This window comes from Lissotriton helveticus, chromosome 4_1 (assembly GCF_964261635.1).
Source record: "Lissotriton helveticus chromosome 4_1, aLisHel1.1, whole genome shotgun sequence".
Taxonomy (NCBI): domain Eukaryota; kingdom Metazoa; phylum Chordata; class Amphibia; order Caudata; family Salamandridae; genus Lissotriton; species Lissotriton helveticus.
This window is the reverse complement of record NC_136063.1, coordinates 82,412,249-82,432,655: the sequence shown is the minus strand read 5'-3', so window position 1 is coordinate 82,432,655 and position 20,407 is coordinate 82,412,249. Positions and strand designations below refer to the sequence as shown.

The following is a 20,407-nucleotide window of genomic DNA, read 5'->3' as shown; positions in this document are numbered from 1 at the left end:
CATTTACAGATCACTGTCAGACACTATCAAACATACTTTCAATCATACCAATCATTATTTACAATCATGAATCAATTATTTTTCAGAAAACACAAGATTTCTTTAACATATAGCCATAGATATGCTCGTCTTTGATGCTATGCGTTCCAGACATTGATTTTATTAAAACTCACTGTCACTTGATCTTTCTTTGGGTCATTTCGTTTGCCCGGAAGGACTAACATATCTGTGAAACCCTCTTCTTTTATAGTTTGAGCATCGTCTTCGTTTAGCAGGATAACATTATATATTTGAAAATACAAATATCCGGGAAGAGCAGAGAGCAAATCTCCGTGATGTTGGGCATTCTCCTATCATAAAGGAAGCGTGTTGGTGGGACCTGTGGCATCTAACGCATCATTTAACCCTATATGCGTGGGCACCTACCACAAAAATGTATAGGATGAGTTTGTTCCGTTCCCGTTTTTAATTTGATGTAAACCTCAAATCACTGCACACTCTCTACTACACACTCTCTACTACAATCACTACTCTCTACTACACACTCTCTACTACAATCACTACTCTCTACTACACACTCCCTACTACAGTCACTACTCTCTACTACACATTCTGCTACACACTCTCTACTACAGTCACTACTCTCTGCTACGCACTCTACTCTTTACTACACACTCTACTACACACTCTCTACTACACACTCTACTACACACTCTCTACTACAGTCACTACTCTCTACTACACACTACTACACACTCTCTACTACAGTCACTACTCTCTACTACACACTCTACTACACACTCTCTACACACTCACTACTACAGCCACTAGTCTCTTCTACACACTCTATACTACACACTCTCTACTACACACTATCTACTACAGTCACTACTCTCTACTACACTCTCTACTACACACTCTACATTATACACTCTACATTACACACTCTACATTACACACTCTCTACTACACACTCTCTACTACACACTCTACACTACACACTCTACTACACTCTACTACACACTCTGCTACACACACGCTCTACTACACACTCTACTACACACATCATTCTAGTACTTAGTTCATCTCTTGACACAGGCTTCCTTACACATGATGTAGCACAGAGGCCACATATTGCAGGAGCACACTGCATGCATAGACAGAACAGGAAAAGAATGGCTAAGACCATCCCAATGACCATCAGATTTTTCCATCCCCAGGCAGATATCAGTTCTCAGAGCCATCCCATTAACGACCAATCTCCTTTATCCACATGGATAGATTCAGAAATCTTATGTAATTTGGAGATGGCCCTGTACACGGTTGGAGCATTATCTGGGATGAAAATGCAACAACTAGACTGGATCAATTTGCATACTCCACCTCGGTCTGCAAGTATTACATCCAAAGCGACCCGGTTCTGAAGGGTCATAAGTCGATCCTACTGGAGCTCAGCAGTCAGGTTACTAAGGGCACCAGCAGTTTCAATCACGGTGGCTTCAACTACCCTTGTTAATTGCCTTATGTTTCTACTGTTAGCCATGGATCCCCAGAACGGCAGAAAACCCTTTGCAAAGTCCCCAAATTCTTGACCTGCAGTGTCTTCTTTACTCAAAACACCTCTAACTACCCTTGTCCGATGGTAATCCGCCGCTGCTGTGTAGGTGGGAGGCAACAGGAATGAAACAAAACATGAGCCCGAGAAGTCAGGGGGCAACCATGTGTAGGCTCTATCATGGCAGATGAAATAAGTACCCTTAGCGGCTAGAAACGCAGGGGAAGTCTGAGATCCAAAAACATACGTTTCTGTACAGATACTCTTCCCTAGCTGAGCTCTGGGATTCTTGCCAATACCTTGCAGACACAAGTGACCTAGATGGGGTACGATCCAGATGGGGGACGATCTTTTGGCTTGCTGTTTCTCACTTAATGTAGTGCCATATCCGGTCACGTTCCAACCGACATATGCAAGTATCTCATCATCCGGAGTGTCTTCATAAGAAGTTACTTCCTTGATCATGTCAACTATACCTTTGACTAGGGCGCTAGTCTTGAGGTTGTCCTTTGCAGAACGTAGGGGTTGGATTTCTCGTGCATATATGAACATTGTCCTATATGCCCATACTGAACCATTGTGACTAAATGGCAGGACCAAATAGGGGATACCTTTATCCGTTGTGTGAGGCATGAGACCGCACACCCAACAGTTAGTTGTGTTCATTACAAGTTGGTGTTGGTGTAATAACTGAACGAAGGAGTTATTAATGAATTCTAACCTTCTATTGGATTTGTGGTCAGGCAGAGGGTGGAAAGAATGAGAGGAAACAGTAGGAGGAGGTATGGGTGATGCAGTGGGCGCAAATGTTACATGGAAATAAAATAAAACATAAGTTATCAAAAAGATCATTACGCTGGATAGCATAAAAATACACAATATTATAAAACTTTTCTTTGTCATCGTGTTACATAGTCTCTGCTTAAAGTTCATTTGTTTGGCAGGTCTCTCCACATCAGGAAACTCCATCCTCTCTAAGGTGCTGCCCGCGACGAGGAGGTTGATTCTGCTAAGGAGTGCTTCTGTCAGTCTTTGGCAACTCCCTTGGACCGACCAGAACCACCGACCTAACGTCGTTGGCTGCACTTCCGAAGACTTTAACCAATCGCGGCCCTAGCAGCGGAACCCGGATGGCGGTTAAAAAAAAACAAAAATAAGCAAGTTTCCTGAATGGGAGAGCTGCACAAAAAGTATTTGGGAGAAAAAAAGAATTTATTAGTCCATAGGTCTTGGTCTCAAAATCATAAAAAGGATTAACTTTTGTTTGTTCGTTTTTCTAGGTCGCAAATTGTAGCGTCTTTTTCCTGGTACTGTCTGATCCTGAAACAGCAGTTCAGGCTCCAAAGAGTTCAATTGTTCTGGTGGTGGCACAGTTTCTTGAAAAATGTTCTCGCTTTCACAATCAGGGTTAGTTTCTTTTACACGGTCATCAGTTGTGAGCTCTGAGTCAGTGCCACCTTTCTGGACCCATTGGTCATGTGGCGGAGGTGAAGGGATTCTCTTGCAATGGACCCCGTGGATCCAGTTGGCCTTCCCCTCCACTCGAACAGCTGACCTCGTGGAAAGAAGGACGAGATGTGGCCCGGTCCACCTGGGCTGGTCGTTCTTTGTCCTTTGAAAGTTCTTTACGAGGATCCAGGATCCAGGGACAATGGAGTGACCTGGAGTCTCAGAGACCGGAGGCAGGGTGTTGTGGACCTGTTGATGTAAAACACGCAATTTAGCCGTCAATTCATACAAGTAATCAAGCAAAATAGGGTTTTGCAGCTCGCTGAATTTCGTGGGCCTAGGCACTCCCCATATGTTGGCTGGCCGGCCAAAGACAATTTCATAAGGGCTGAGTTTCACTCGCGAATGCACAGTCATTCTGGTGGATAGGAGTGCTAAGGGTAGAGCGTCAGGCCATTTAAGACCTGTGCTCGCTTGGATTTTGGCCAATTTAAGTTTAAGCGTGCCATTGTAACATTCTACTAATCCAGCTGATTGGGGGTGATTTGCAGCGTGGAACTTCTGCCTAATGCCTAGCCCTTCACACACTCTTTTCATCACACGACCCACGAATTCACTTCCGTTGTCAGACCAGACCATTCTAGGCATTCCAAACCTGGGGAAGTACTCTTTTACAAGGGCTTTCGCTGTGGACAAGGCAGTATTGTCTTTTAGGGGATAGGCTTCTACCCATCTTGAGAAGGCACAAACAACCACGAGCACATATTTTAAGTTGTTGCACCTCTCCATATGTATGAAATCTAGCTGCAAAACCTCGAACGGATACGTAGGAGGTGCAAAATGACCAGCTGGAGTTGGGGTTCCCCTACCAGGATTGTGCTTCAGACATACCATGCAATTCTTGACAACATTCTCTGCACACTTGGGAATCCCTGAATTCTTCCACACTGGGGCCAACAACTCGCAAATCCCTTTCACGCTGATATGAGCCATTCCATGAGCCATTGTAACCACTGCAAGCACATATGCATCGGGTAACAACCTTCTCTGATGCTCTGTCAAATCAACCCAACAACCATTTGCATCCATTCCTCCTGTACTCTCTCTCCACGTACTCAACTCTTTCTCTGTGGCCTCAGCTTGGATGGACTTCACACTTTCTATCGTGTCCTCACATATTCCAACCTCACCAGTCCATCTTTCAGGGCCTGCAACATACATTCGGCTCATCACATTCGTTGCCGTTTCTTTAGCGGTCTCATCAGCAAACGCATTTCCACGACCTACATCATCAGTCACCTTCTTGTGAGCACTGCATTTCACAATCGCCATTTGCAGGGGCAAGGTCAGTGATTCAAGAAGCTCATTCACTAACTGACCATGCTGAATCTTAGTTCCATGCGAAGTCAGGAACCCACGTTCTCTCCACAATCGTCCAAAGCGGTGAGCCACTCCAAACGCATACTGACTATCAGTGTAGACAGTCACTCTCATTCCTCTAGACAATACACATGCTCTCGTAAGTGCTACAAATTCTGCGGCTTGAGCTGAACCATGTGGTATTCGTGCAGTTTCAACGACTGTGTGCAAAGTTGTGACAGCATATGCTGCAGTCACATTCCCATTTGGGAGCTTAAAGCATGAACCATCTACCCATAATGTACCATCACATTCAGCAAGAGGAGTGTCAAATAAATCCACTCTCCCTTTTGTCTCTTCCTCTGTTGTGAGGAAACAATCGTGCTGTTCTAAAGCATCTGATTCCTCTGCAATTGGTAACAACGTGGCTAGATTCAAGGTACTGCACCTTTTTATATGCACATGGCTCGCTAGCAGCGTCAATTCGTAACTGGACAGTCGAGCACTAGTTAAGTGCTGTGTCTTGGTCCTATTTAACAATGTGTCTACTGCATGCGGGACCATCACGATTAGTGTATTATTCATTACTAGACCTGCAGACTGTCGAATAGAAACAGCTGCTGCTGCTGTGGCCCTTAAACAACTCGGCAATGCTTGTGCTACCGGATCCAAAGTGGATGAAAAATAGGCGCATGGCCGCTGTCGACCTCCAAATAACTGAGTTAACACAGACAAAGCACAGCCCTCCTTCTCGTGGACATACAATGTGAAAGGCTTACTGTAGTTGGGCGTACCTAACACAGGAGCCGAACATAATGCTGTGCGTAATTCGAGAAAACTTTTCTGACACTCTTCAGACCAAGGAATGGGATTGGGTGTATTTTTACACGTTAATGCCACCAAGGGTTTGGCCAATAACGAAAAATTTGGAATCCACTGTCTACAGTACGATGTAATGCCCAAGAAAGCACGCACTTCTCTCTGTGTTCTTGGCACATTCAATTTCGCTATTGCCTGAATTCTTTCTGGGGTCAGTTTCCTTCCCTCCTTCGATAAGAGGTGACCTAAGTAGGTCACTTCTTGTCGGCAATATTGGAGCTTGGAAAGTGACACTTTGTGATGCAGATCACACAGATGACGCAATAATGTCAATGTGGCCTTTTTACAAATTTTCTCAGTATCTGCAGCAATGAGCAGATCGTCCACATACTGTACAAGAGTGGCACCTTTAGGCAAAACAATCGTGTCAAGCTGTGTTTTTAGAGCTTGGCTGTATATTGAGGGGCTTTCACAGTAGCCTTGAGGAGCGCGTTTAAAGCGGAAGCATCGACCTCCTAAACTAAAGGAAAAAATGTCCCTGCTCTCCTCAGCAATTGGGATGCTGAAGAAAGCATTCTTTAGGTCAATCACTGAAAACCATGAAGCGGAAGCTGGAATCATAGTTAATAATGTGGTAATGTCGGGGACAACTGGGAATTGTGGCACAACTATCTTATTTACCTCTCTAAGATCAATCACAAATCTGTACACAGGTGGCTGAGAAGGGTCAGTTCGTTTTAAAACAGGCAGAACAGGACTATTGCAAACGTTGCCTCGTGTTTCTTCAATCACATCCTTTTCAATCAATTCGTAAACAATCGCTAGCAAAGCTTTTTCACCCTCATTAGATATTCTGTATTGGGGAATTCGTGGCATTTTGACATTCGACTTCAATGTTACAACATATGGTGGAATTTCTAAAAGACCTACATCATTAGGACCAGTAGCCCAAAGAATATCTGGGAGAAATGACAATTCTGCTGGAAGTGCATCTCTCGACAAATACATGGGAGAAACCACATTCTTACCTAAAGTAAGTTGTACTCCTGAAGGAGAACAGTACAAAGTTGCATACAATCTTTTTAGCAAATCTAATCCTAGCAAATTTTCACCACAACCTGTTGTCAGAATAAGGGGTGCTTCGAATTCACAAGGACCAACAGAAAGAGATAAAGGGTCAGAAATCGGATTTCTAACTGGGGCGCCAGAAAAACCTACAGAGACATTCATTTCGCCAGACAAAGGTGCGCCAGGGAGTTTGGAGTGCATAATAGAACTCTTTGTAGCACCAGTATCCAACAGAAAAGGTTCTGACACACCTGATGTAATCACCTCAACGTAAGGTCCACTCTGATCTACTGGAACTGAAACAACTCCCTCTCTTTGTCTATGGCTGTCCTAGCAATCATCATTCTCCCACTGCTCATTTTCTGTGTAATAATCTTCAACATAGTATTGAGCGGTCCTGTCAGATACGTTACTTTGCTGATCAAACCTGTTCATAGAGTTTTGTGGTGGAAGGGGACGTGTGTCCTGAGGGGCGTTTCCACGCCCTCTACCCCTAGGTGCTTGCTGACTGCCACGACCTCTAACACTAGAAACTCCATTTGCACGTTGTGATAGGACAGGACAATTGTACTTGTAATGACCCTCTTGTTTGCAATATAAACACTGGTTGGGGCCTACACGGGGTTGAGTTTAATCAAATCTTTGCGAGTTTCTCTGATACTGTTGAGGCTGCTGAAAAGTATTTTGGTAGTGATTCTGACCAGTATTATTTTGATTACCACCACCACGTGGCGGATAGGCTTGCTGTAGCAAAACCTTCGTTTTGAGTTATCTAGTTTTCTTTTCTACTTTATCTTTCTCATCTTTGTCTCTATTCTCGTAATATTGCGCAGTAGCTAATATCTGGGCTGAAGATGAGACTGCCCAACAACTTTCTGAATCTTTTAATTTTTTACACAATTCTGGAAGCAGATTGTGCACGAATTTATCGACAAACAATCTCTGACCACCTTCTGTGGTCATATCTTGACCGCTGTGGTCAACGAATGTTTCTTCAAATCTGGTGAAGAAATCTGAAACAGTTTCTTCTTTTATTTGCTTGCATGCAGACAATTTATCCCAATTTACGCGTATTGCAGGCATTATCGTTTTCATGTAATCTACTATTTTACCAGGGAGTTCTGCTATCAGAGGCTCAGGCTTGGCACCACCAACTTGTCGGGCATCTGCAGCAGTAATATTAGCCCACGTGTCACCTAATTCCTGGTCATGATCTACATGACGAATTTTACCCCATAAAGGCTGTGGAACAACATTCCCAAATAACATATCGATATCGGCTAAATTCATTATACATGACCCAGCAGTTTGCGACAATTCTTTATAGTACCCTGCAGGATTTTTACGCGGATCTGGTAATGTTTGTTTGAGTGCTAAAACTTCAGCTCGCTTCCATGGGACATGTACCCATACACGCTGGAAGTGTGGCAGAATAGGTGGGACAGCAGTCGCGTCACCCTCTCTCCACTGTGGGGGAACTTCTCTCATAGGGTATTGTCGTGCCTTTTTCCTACTGGATGTATTACATTCAGATGGTGACCCAGAACTGTTTCCCTTACTCCGATATGATAATAACATTTCAACTGCTTTTTCCACATCTGGACCTACAATCATACCCTCTCCAAACTTAAACCGTACACGACACATCTCTTGTGGGATGCATTCCTGATCATTGTCTTCTAAATCCTCGCCAAGAAAAACACACATCTGTTCGAAAACATATCTCTGTGTTGCTGCTTCCCATTGATGGAAGACTTCCATGACAGACTGTACATCATATTTTGCAGTGTCCATGACCCATTTCCGAGCTAAACTATTCAGGGAATCTCTCTCTTGATAATCAGGCAGTTGACTTCGCAACTGTCTTCTTCCTATGTTAGGGGTCGTAGCAGGCGACCCGAAAAGAGGTAAAAGAAGATTAGTAACAGTGCTGGCCATTTTCTGCCGAATTGAAGGTGAAACTGAAGGACAAACAGATGGAAAAACGGGGTGAGATAAGGCGGGGGTAGAGATAGCAGAAGAGGTATCAGAGGAAATAGAGGGGGCACTAGGCAAAATCGTAGAGGGAGCATTAGGAGACGTAAAAAGTACAGTAGGCAAAATCGTAGAAAACACAGGTGAAACAGAAGTGGTCGGAGGGCCTGGAGGAGGCTGCACCGAAGAAGTAGGAGCCAGCTGAAGAACAGCTGGTGGGTGTTGTGGCAGAGCAGGAGGCGTAGTTTGCGCAACTAAAGGTTGCGGGGGTGCTGTGGCATTCTGCGCATAGGGGGGTGGTGAATTTAGCAAATGTGACATTAATGGGTCTTTTTCACGCTCTTTTGCTGCCTCTTGCTGAAGAGACGGCAAAACTGGATAACACTTATCTATTGCCATTTTACGTTGCCTGTGCAACTGCTCATTCATCTGCTCTTCCTCATTATCTTTAAACTGCACAGCAGCTTGCATTACTGAGAGTCCCCCTTCTCTCTTATTTTTCTTAGCTAATTTAATTTCTTTTTGTTTGGCTTCTTTGCGCCATAAGCGGAAAGAGTCAAACATCGCCGGCCGGGCTTTCTTTTTGAAGAGTTTAACTTCAAGGTTGTCTAAGATTTCAGAATCAAAGCTACCATATTGGGGCCATTTTAGAACACCATCTTTCCTGGTGTATTTAATCCATACTTCGTTGTAGGTGATGGGGCCTACCCCATGTTTTACATACAGTTCGTAAGTCGGAGTTCCAACTGGAGGAACCGGACATGAGTCCTCCAGTCGGGAGTCCCTATTATTACCAAGACAAAACAAATTCCCAAGTCTAAGACTAGGCATCCTCGCTCTCTAGTCTAGTTCCAAACTTCAAAGGATTATCGATTACGATATTTCTCGTGAATACACGAGTCCTTCGGTTATGGTGCTTGCAAGTACCAATACAAAACCTTTTGTATCCCAAAGATACCACAAAGTAAGTCCAACTAAGGACTGGGAGACGCTCCACTTATACTTAACTGAAATATCGATGACGTCACCAGAAGACTCGTCTCAGTGTTTCGCTCTACCAAAAACTTCAAGGGTCCAAATCAGGGCGATAGCCAGGGCAGCAGTCCTTGTAGCCGTCGGGAAGCGGGGAACCTCGCAGCAAAGACCTTCGGACCACGTTGACATGCAGGGGTCGATGAGGTGGTTGGCCGTCCTCCGGAATTTTCACACGAAGCTCCTCACGATCTTCAGGCTGACTGGTACCACTGGAATCGCCCCAAACGTTGGGCGCCAACTGAGGTACTGGGTTTTTAAGAACCGGCACAGAACCGGTAACCCAGCAGTGCCAGGGAATCAACACCCAGAGACCTCGGGTTCTTCCTGATCCAGACCTACAGAAACTTCAGAGTCTTCTAGGTGAAGTCAAAGATTAGTTTATTGGCTGCAACCAAGGTAACAGGTGTCCTAGAAGTACAATACGGGTATGTTCTCAGGAGACTGCACACTTTTACAAAGTCAGGCTTCTCTTTTTATACACGATTCTAGGCCCTAGGCAAAACATTCTTGGTTGTAAAGTAAATTGTTAACATATTTTGGTTCAAAAGAAAAAAGCAGAGTCATGATGACATGTCCATATTTCACTTCGTGCTGCCGACAACAAATCATTTGGCAAGGCCAACATTTCATCAGATATCACTGGACCCCTAATAAAAACGGGCACCTCCCCACCATAAAGTAAGTGAAGCGAAGGAGTGGAGATAGATGTGAGCGAGATATGGCAGGTGTGCGCGCTGAAATGGTTTTATGGTTTGTTGAGCCTAGATGCTATCTTGCTCGGCCACTGGGAGGGAACTGACCTAACGAGTTCGGCCTGGGGCAATGGTTCTAACTTGTACTGAGGTCAGGGAAAAGTCGATTAAGGAGTATGTGTCCTTGTGGAATCAAATTCAACTGGATTAAGGCCTATGTAAAGGGCAACATATAAATGGGAGCCAAGGGTTCAGAATGCAAATGATGATTTCGAGGTGAAATCGTCACTCGAACACGCCGAAAATACACGTACATGATGTACTCGTCATTCTCGGTCTTTTGATACCAAATTCGTCATATTTCGACGAAGTTTTAATTCTCGAGTCCAGAATGATTATACGAATCCAGATTTTCAGAACCTCAAATCAAGATACCATCTTTCATAAGAGAGCCAAACTAGGATTATCAAAGTGCAAATCTTCGATCCCCATGGAGTATGAAAGTGGGTAACCAACACTAAAAATCTTTACCTACTACTGTATTCTGAAAGATTCCATGTAACAAAATACTTCCCTGCAGGCTTAAATAGACAGTAATAATCTGCCCCTTAAATACATATTGACTTTTATATATATGTTTTTCCACAATAAATACACCAGGTCCAGTGCCTTTACCATAACTTTTCATAGCATACACACCAGGCCTATATCCATTAACACCAACATACCACCATAACCAACTCAGTCCTGCCGTGTTGAGCACAAGCTTCCCACAAGGCAAATATGCAAGCACTCATTTTCAGTGGAAGCAAACAACTTCTGCCTGATCGAATGCTGTCCTAGGGAAAACTAACATGTGGGCCCTGCCTAAGTCGAGAGAGTACAAATGAAAGCTCTGTTGATCACGTAAAGCAGGGAGACAACTGCGCTGTCAAGCCAGATGTAAAAAAATCATAAAATGCCAAAGTGGAGTCCCCTCTTGCTCATTAGACACAGAATTCAGATACTATAAACGAAAGTTCATTTTTGTTGCACCGACCAGGCTTTTCAAGTAAACACATAAAAAGAAATTACTTGACCATTTGCAATATAAGTAACCAGCAATTCATTCCTTAAGTACATGGTCTGTATTTTCTTTAGGAGAGGAACTACCTAGTAACTCAAGAGAGCAGAGGCATGACAAAAGAAAATGACTCGTATTTTCATTCACATGTCTGCGACTAAAGTCACGTGGCGGAGCTTCCTAGCCATCCCTGCATGACAGTGTAGAAACCATTCATTGGATACACACACATCCAACAGAGATCCACAAGCATGAGGTTGGACTGCCAAACACCAACGCTGTGTAAAAAATGCCTATTTTAAAATGTACAGATTCTCGAGCACAACAGAAATCGTAACCCAATTCCAAACTTATGGGACACTGGAATCTTACACTCTTCAAAGGATTACAAACACAAAAAGAAAGCAGCCTCACCTTTCCCCCGCATAGACAGCGGGTCCTACGAGTTAACAAGTGCACCATGTGAAGAGCAGTACACATTGCCTGCTCCTTTTTAAAAGCAAAAACGTAATCCAGCATCAAGGCCACCCTATCACTACCGAGAACAACACATTTCACCTCCCCATGTGATGCTACGACAGGCTAACTACTATCACCACGTTGGGCCTAGTGGGTTCTCACGACAGGTCCTTAGATTCTCTAATATGATCTGAAGGTTAACTACAGTAAGACACTCAAAGCCAGCGACAAACCCAGAACCCCCAATTCCCTATAGCAGCCCTCACATGGCAGTCCAGCTCCTCTGCGGGGGTCAAGTGACAGCCCACCTCACCATGGAGAGCTTGTGACAGCCTCTTGCACATTGTAGACCAGCCAAGTACCCATTGCTCATGAAATCTCAACAAAGTCTTCAAACCTTCCACAGTGGAACCTACACCATACAACTATGACACCATATAGGAGAACCGATTTATTTCCCCACCTCTCACTGCTTCGGTCAATAGGACACACCAACCAACAGCCTCCGAAACCCTGCATTTAAGCTTCAAGTGACCTTAACACGGATTCAAGTCGAAGCACCTTGGAGAGTTGCCAATCCTTACTATTCATAGCACTGGGGCGTGGGGGAACCCCACGCTCCAAGGTTCTATTTGACAAGCCTCATTTCACCCACCTACCCTCCATGTGATGTAGCTAGTTCTAGTCTTCACAGCCCGTTCTGATTACCTTAAGTCGTGCTAGTAAGGACCCAGCCTCATTCACCAGCATAGCCCATTTCCAATCAATGCCCGGTTCTGCTCCACCACGCGTCTTTATTGACTGTCAAAAATGCCCTTCAACGCCACAATCCCTTCTCCTCTCTATGACTACACCTTGCGTGCCCCCCATCACAGATCACCTCCCTATGACCACCTCCATCAGGAACCCGCGGGCCCGAATCTCAAGGTACTCTATAAAACATTTGAAAAAACAAAAAACCCTCTGCCGTGAATCCCTCTTGTCATGACCGCTACATCTTAGCTGCCCTGAAAAGCCTATTCCCTGTCTCGTGAGCCTCCTATGAGCACCTCTCAGAATGACAGCTCCAAGCACGCTGCCCCTGTATCACATATCCGCTCCTCCAAGACCTTACCAGGTGGCCCTCGAGCACTGCCTTCCACGGTGCCCTCAGACACAATCTCAAACTCACTGTGCGTCCCTGCACACACACACACACATCCCTCCGCGCTCCGTGAACTTGAGGGAGTCCCCCCTACCTTCTTATCCTCTTCTAGCACACTGACACCGGCCTTACCCGGCGTCTACACTGTGCAGGCCTGAACGCGGCGTCGATCCATTGGCTGCGCTCCCGGCCTTGAGGTTCGCGTCATACTCCCGCACTCTCATCGGTCCACGTGCCGGCTGCCCGGAAGCCAATACGGATGCCGGAGGCTGCTCATTGGTAGCCGTTAGACGTGACTTTAACACATGCAAACAAGACGTGAAGTCTGGCTTGGCTGCTTATCGGCTGCTGCACGGCCCCCTTCACGTTCACACCCGCAGGCGGCCAATCAGAGCACAGCTCGCGCTCCTGCCAAGCAATCAGGGTGTTGGGGGCGGGACTTAAAAAAAGACATGGAAACGCCCCCGAATCGCGTTCCGACGGGGAAAGAGTGATTGACAGCCAATCTCTTCCAATGGCTAGCCTCCATTTATGGAGCTAGCCAATGGAAGAAGGGGCGGGTTCAAGTCCCCCATACTGTTCTAACATTAGATTTCGCCTGCGCGAACGCTGCTGCGCAGCGGACGCCAGGCGAAACCTAAAAAGGATATAGTGTGAAAAATAAAATGACACAAAACACACTTGAATCTTGAAAAGAGAACATCCTATTAGTCCTCGATTATGCGTGGTAAAAATTCAAATCATTTTACCACGCATAATCGAGGACTAATAGGATGTTCTCTTTTCAAGATTCATGTGTGTTTTGTGTCATTTTATTTTTCAGATTATTGTTTAAATCTACGAGGAATTCTGGACTGTGAGACGTCAGACTCACACTATATCCTTTTTGTAACTTTGTGATAGCAGTAGCTTTATTATCTTTAGAGGTCCTGATGAAAGCACGTGGTTTAACTCTTTGCCGCTGAGTGCTGAAACATGTTGACCACTTCTGTTGAGGACAGCTATTTGTTAAAACTAGTCCTTGAGCCCTGTTTTTAACTCTTGATCGTGACAGACATTAATAAAATTCACAGTCTGTTAACGCATCAATTTTATACTTTTTTCACTTCACATTTTGCACTGCACTTCAAATCTTGATCCCATATACTCTATCTTGCTCATCTTGGTAACCATACCTTCTGACATCAGAGAGCTCTAATATCTACAGAGCGGAAATGTCATTCTATACAAAAGGATACCCAAATGATAAAGCCAATCACCAGGTTTGGTGAATGATGGGAATCCATACACATACATTCTATGTTATTCTGTTATATTACATATTTTGAATCTTGTTAAGGAATTATTCTTTCTTTCTCTTATCACCAGACGCTGGAATATATTCTTTGTTTACATGTCAGTTTGGGGCTGCATATTCCAGTTGGTCTTTAAACTCTGTCCTTTGACCCTATCTAAGCTTTTCTGTGTGTCTTGCTCTTTTAGGCTTCCTGATCATTGCCTCCAGAACCAGTGAGTTCCTGCAAGAGTTTCAAACTCTCAGGCGCCATTTTCGGTGTGGAGCTCCCATAAATACCAGTTGCACCCAATGCCAACCGTTCGTGATTGCAGATAGCCGAAGGAGTATTCCAGAGAGCTTCCCGAGTGCTCGTGAGTAAAGCAAGCATAGGGCCAGTCTTCAGAATCCTGGTAAGAGAGAGAGGAAGTGCTTGTTTAAGACACCGAGCCAAGTTGAACTAAGGAAGGTGCACATATGAGGAGCTGATAACGCTCAAGTGTGCATTTGAGTTTTGAGATCACGTTGCAAGTACAAAGGTATTCTCTAGTCAAAAACGCTTATACTCGAGTCTGTTGGTGAAAGACACTGCTCACTGTTTCCACCTAAGAGTGTAAAGCAGTGCTAATATGATTTCATGTTAACAAGTGTTCATAATACCATCATGTTAAGACTAACATACCACAAAGGGTATAGTGAGTTACTGTCATACCACCGCAGTTGGTTGGACTTTAAATGTTACTGTGGGATGTGTTATGTCCCTGCAGACAAGAGTCCAGTATGTTGCTTTTATTAATCACACATTGAAGGAAATTAAAGTACAGATCATAGCATCCGTGGCTTTCACAAGATAGAACTGCTTAAACCAGAGAAACCTTAATTGAGAACTGTACCTCTGTGATCATCTTCTTTACAAAGGTGAGGCAATAAACAGATCTGATTACAAGCACATAGACTGTGGATGCATGTAAACCAAAGGGAGTAGAAAGTAACCACAATCAAACAGATATTTTCTCATTCCAGGTCTCTGTCCCCGCAGAATCCTCCGCAAAATCCTTCCCCTCGTCTGGCCACTCCGACCTTCTATTGTTTTCATCACAGAATCAGTTTTGCCGGAAGGTGGGCATATTGAGGGTGCTGCTCCAGAGGAACCATCAGCTCTCGCAAGGTGTACCCTCAGAAGCTAAAGTTCTAGTGGCATCCACGTATATACTCGAGGATGACCCTCTGTCTCGTTGGGTAAGGTTTACTGAAAGAATTTGCAAAACTGTATGCTAAGCCTGTCCTAGCCAAAAATAAATTCAAAGCCCTAAACCCGCCTCTCCCCCAAAGATGAGTGTATGAGAGTAGTGTCTGCTATCCTATGGTCACCCCAAATTTATGCTTTTTGCTTCACTGGTTTTCGACTACTGAGGCTGTGGGCCTGCTAATCAGACCCCCAGCCTGCTGTTCTCTCTCTAAATTATTAATACATGTGCTATAGGTACATACCACAATTGGAAATGGACTCCTTGTTAGCCCCTGTACCATGCACTATAGGTGCTCAGGGCATAGGTGCCACCAAGGCCTACCAGGGGCTGCAGCATATCTTTTGCCACCCCTGGCTGGTTCTTAAATTGACACAACTGGCTGATCACTCAGCTGGGGCAAGGTGGTGTAATCACCCCTTGCTTAGTTATAGTATACCTATATCTAAACCTATATCTGGGCACATATAAACCTGTGAGCCACTCCTATGGAAGGCCTTATCAATCCTGGAGGCAGAGTGCGTGGTTTAATGTGAGATGGAGCTCTAGCATGAGCTGAGCCTGTCTGCAGCCATCGGGAACAAACCCCTAAGCTGTTTCAGGATAATGCCATACCATATACTATTAAGTGCATTATAATCCTGGCGGTTATATAGCAACTTTGGTTTGGCTTTATCAAAACATGTCGTGTAAGGTGTCATACGATTTGGAATACTATCCCCTCGCCAGTTCTGGCGACGGGGATAGCATTCCACCCCTCTAGAGGGAGAAGACATGTTACTTTACTGAAATGCGGTTAATTTCTAAAAGAGCCTCAGATCCACAAAATGGATGCTCCTGCCACAGACACAAGTCTGACTCCCTGAAGCTGACCGAAACTCAGCCAAGGGGGACTGGACAAAGGGTTTCCTGTCGCAGGGAGGTGTCACACCACCCCAGACAGGAGTTAGTGGATTGTAGCAGGGAGGTTTGAAAGAAACCAGACACTGCATGGGGAGCACAAGGCTGCCCCTTGCATAATCCGGTCAAACCGGTTCTGGGGCACACCAGCCCCAGCGCGGCCTGGATCAAAGGAAAGGGGTGTACCCACCCCCTTCCTGGGTCCCACCCATAGGAGGGGACCTAGCAGGTAATCCAGCCCCCCAGATTCGAATAAGAGTGGGAGCAGTGCCAATGCACTTCAGATTATCCTGATGAAACATAAGAAACGAAACTCTGGACCCTTCGACATCCTACTCAACGTAGAAGACTGAAGAATCTCCCTTGTGGTCAAGGAGTGACCACCCTGTGCAAACAGGCACCATCCAGCCATCGACGTCTGCTTTGTTGCAGTTCCCGCCGGAACTCGAGCGACAGAGATCAACAAGATCAAGCTTGCCTGCCTTCTAACAGCCCGATCCACAGTCCCTGCAGAGCTGAGACCCGTGGAGGCGACCGGAAGCGTGGGACGCGCCATCTTGGAAAGACCATGAGACGCTGACCGTGCAGCCCACGAGTGACCCTCGAAGCTGTACACCGGGGTTTGAGAAGCCCCAACCCTGAGCCACTCTTGCACCAAAGTTCAGCCCTCCACACTCGACGAGTGCTGCGTGGGGCCCTTTTGCTTCTTTTGGCTCAACGCGTTGGCCCGGTCACTTGCCAGCTGGCTTGTGGCCCCTGTGCCGACGAAAACCGAAATACGACTTGTGATTCTGGTTGCTCCAGATTTGCACCCACTCCGCTGAAAAGGAGTACCCACTCTGACCCTCCTGGTCCGAGTGAGAAGCAATATTCCCGTTCCGTGTGGATTGCTTTTGCCAAGTGTTGTGTGCTCCAATCTTGAAGACGACAGCGCCGACGGCGAGAGCCTTTGTGGGACAGATCGTGACCCGCTCCTGGACTTCGTAGATGCCCCAGAGCCCACGTGACAGCGGAGAGAAGCTCCTCGACAACCACCTGATTGCGCCCGACATTGCCTGGTTCCGTCCTGGTTCCACCCTGGTCACTGCTGAGTGACCCAGACTCTGTCCCCTCTGCTTTCAGATACTTTTCTAACTGGATCCACCCTTGGATCCCACCGGACACTTCTCCTTCCCATCGCCTGCAGCATCTTCAGCTTCAAGCACCAAGAACCTTCACGACGAAACCCGACGCCACTTCGACCCTATGCACCCGCTTCCTGTGCGTGAGGTAACATTGCAACGCCGGTGTTCCCACACTGGTACACACCTCTAGGGTCTGTGACTAAGGTTTTGTCCTTCTAGGTTCAGCGGAAGTATCCTTAAACACTGCTTGTGTAACTTTTACGCACCATTGACTTGCATTGGTGCATGCGTGTGCTTTAAGCACTGCACCCGAATCCCGCGGGCTTTTCCCGACTTCAGCATTGGTTGTCCAGACTGCTCCCAGCGATTCCCTAGGCCCTAGGCCTAACCACTGTTCGATTGGTATCTCTTATACCACTTTCTTAGTATATGGTCTGAGTGGCCCCTCGCCCTCATCCATAATTGTGCAACTTTGTATGTTATACTGTGCTTTTGATTTAACGCTTGTGCCCCTTTGTTCATAAAGAATACTGGGGATTATTTTAAGTAATAAATACATATATTTTTATAATATATACTTGTGTGGTGTCCTTTCATTTGATATTACAGGACTGTGATTGGTAAAACAGCTCGCTTAACACGACCTCTTGAGTTAAGCCTTTAAGGCTGCTTAGTCTATGCTACCCTTAAGATAGCTTGTCTACAAGGTTGACTTACAACCAGACACCATAAGGGATTGTTTGGACTGATACAAGGTGATTCCAGAATTGGAGGCATCATATATCAGGCCAACTTCTCACATTGGTGCGCAGCGGTGTGGATTTGAGCTTGCTGTTGTTTTACCATTGCAATCTTTTTATCAAATTGAAAGATCACATCAAGTACCTTAGGTACATATAAATCAAAAGCTTAGCATATTAAGTTCTACTGAACTTAGTAGTTGTAGATTAAAGGGATTAGCACACCCTGATTACAACTCACTAGCAAGGTACAGTAGGAAAACACTTAGTGTAGGTAAGTGCACCACTTACACCTCACTAGCAGTCATGTCTGGCACAGGTGAGACTCCAAGCTCTCTGCCTGTGACAGTTGACCTTACCAAGGCAACTTCCAGCTATGACAAACTTAGCCACAAAGACTTGTGTGCCTTGTGCATATCAAGAGGGCTAAAAAGGGGCAGAGGTCCCAACATTCCTACCCTGATAGCCATTCTAGAACAGGATGACTTAGCTAAGGCGAGTGCAGCTCCCCTAGATTCAGGAGATGGAGTGACCCCCCCTGTAACTGATACCACTCCAGAGGAGGAAGAAGAAGAGGAGGATGGGTCAGAGGTAGAGGATCTTGAAGATCAGTATCAGAGGGGTAGCCAGGTTATAGTTGCCAGGCTTAACCAGGCCAACTTAAACCTACTGGGGAATGGAGAGGACCAGCACCTCCCCAGATCCCAAAATATCATTCTCCCAGGCAACAGAAGAGTGAGATCTCCAACAGTGGACTCCCATATTTCTAGTGCCTCAAGAGAATCTCAGAGAGGAATGACTTCTTCTCAGAAGATAGAACATAGAGCCAGGATAAGGGCTGTCAAACTCCAGATAGTGAGGGAAGAGGTAGCCCTGGCTCAAGCTAGACTTGCCTTGGCAAGAGAGCAGAAATTGTGTGGCTTAGATGCCACTGGTGGCAGCATAATTCCTAGAGAGAAAGACAGGAGCTATGATAATAGAAACCTGACTAAAATTGTGCCCCCCTACAAGGAAGGGGATGACATCCACAAATGGATGACTGCACTTGAGAGAGCCTGCATGGTACAGCAGGTTCCTCAGGATCAGTGGGCTGCAATTTTATGGTACTCCTTTTCTGAGAAAGGGAGGGATATGCTCCTCACAGTTAGACCTGAGGATGCCAAAAACTACTCTGTCCTGAAGAGTGCTCTTATTGAAGGGTTTGGCCTAACCACTGAGCAATACAGGTTGTTGTTCAGAGACACCCAAAAAGCACAGACTCAGGACTGGACTGATTTTGTTGATTGTGCCACTAAGGCTTTGGATGGTTGGCTGCAGGGAAGTAAAGTCTCAGACTATACAGGATTGTACAATCTTATAATGAGAGAGCAGATCCTTAATAACTGTCAGAACCAGCTGTTGCATCAATACCTTATTGACTCTGATCTGACCTCTCCCCAAGAATTGGGAAAGAAGGCAGACACATGGGTCAGAACAAGGATTAAGCAGAAACCCCAGAACCAAGGTGGTGACCAGAAGAAAACAGACCAGAAGGGTGGGAATCAGAAAGATAAAGAAAAGGACCAGAAGTCTTCAGGCCCCCAAACTAGTAATAAGGAGGGTGGTTCCCAAAATGGAAACAAGAAAAAGAAGAATGATGGCCCAAAGAAACCTTGGTGTAATACCTGCAAATAAGTTTCACACTGGGGCAGTGAATGCACCAAGAAAAATCCAGTCCCCACCACTGTAGCTCCTAAAGCACCTGCACCCCCTAGTACAGTTAACAGTGGTGGTACACAACCTAAGGGTATAGTGGGCTTAACCTTGGGTACTGAGATGGAATCTGGCCTAGTCAGAATCCCTACTCATGCAGTTCTCCTATATGATGTGGACTTAGCTTTGTCCACTACAGTGAGTCCCAGTAACCTGGGCAAATATAGGTAGACACCTTTGATAAATGAGAAACTGGCTCAGGCCTACAGGGACACATGTGCCATTGTCACTATGGTGACACCTGACTTTGTGGACCCTGGACAGATTGTACTAGGTGAAAGTTACCTAGTGACCAATGCAAGCAACTCCACTACTTCACATAGTGTGGCTGTTGTGAACTTCTCCTGGGGAGGGGTAGATGGTCTAAAGAAAGTTGTTGTGAGTGCAGACCTCCCAGTAGACTGTCTGTTAGGCAATGATCTTGAAAGCTCAGTTTGGTTAGAAGTGGAGTACAGGACTCATGCAGAAATGCTGGGGATTTCAGCACATGTCCTTGCAGTGACAAGGACTCAGGCTAAGAAGTGCCTTCCTGAACCAGTGGTGGATCTTGGAACAATAGACCAACCACAACCCAAGAGAAGGAGCAAGAGGGTTAAGGCTTTGTCTTCCCCCTTGCCCCAGGTTGAGGATCAGTTCTCACAGGAGACTGATTCTGCAGTCCAAGAGGAGACTGTCTCAGAGGAACTGGAGCCTGATCAGGTTGAGTTTCTGGGGACAGGGGGACCCTCAAGGGCAGACCTGGGGCAGGCTCAAT

General features: G+C 45.6%; 1 protein-coding gene across 1 annotated transcript in view; it reads right to left on the bottom strand.

Annotated features, from left to right (window-relative positions):
- LOC144828373 (uncharacterized) overlaps nt 1-20,407 on the bottom strand; it is a 319,027-nt gene that overhangs the window by 170,565 nt on the left and 128,055 nt on the right.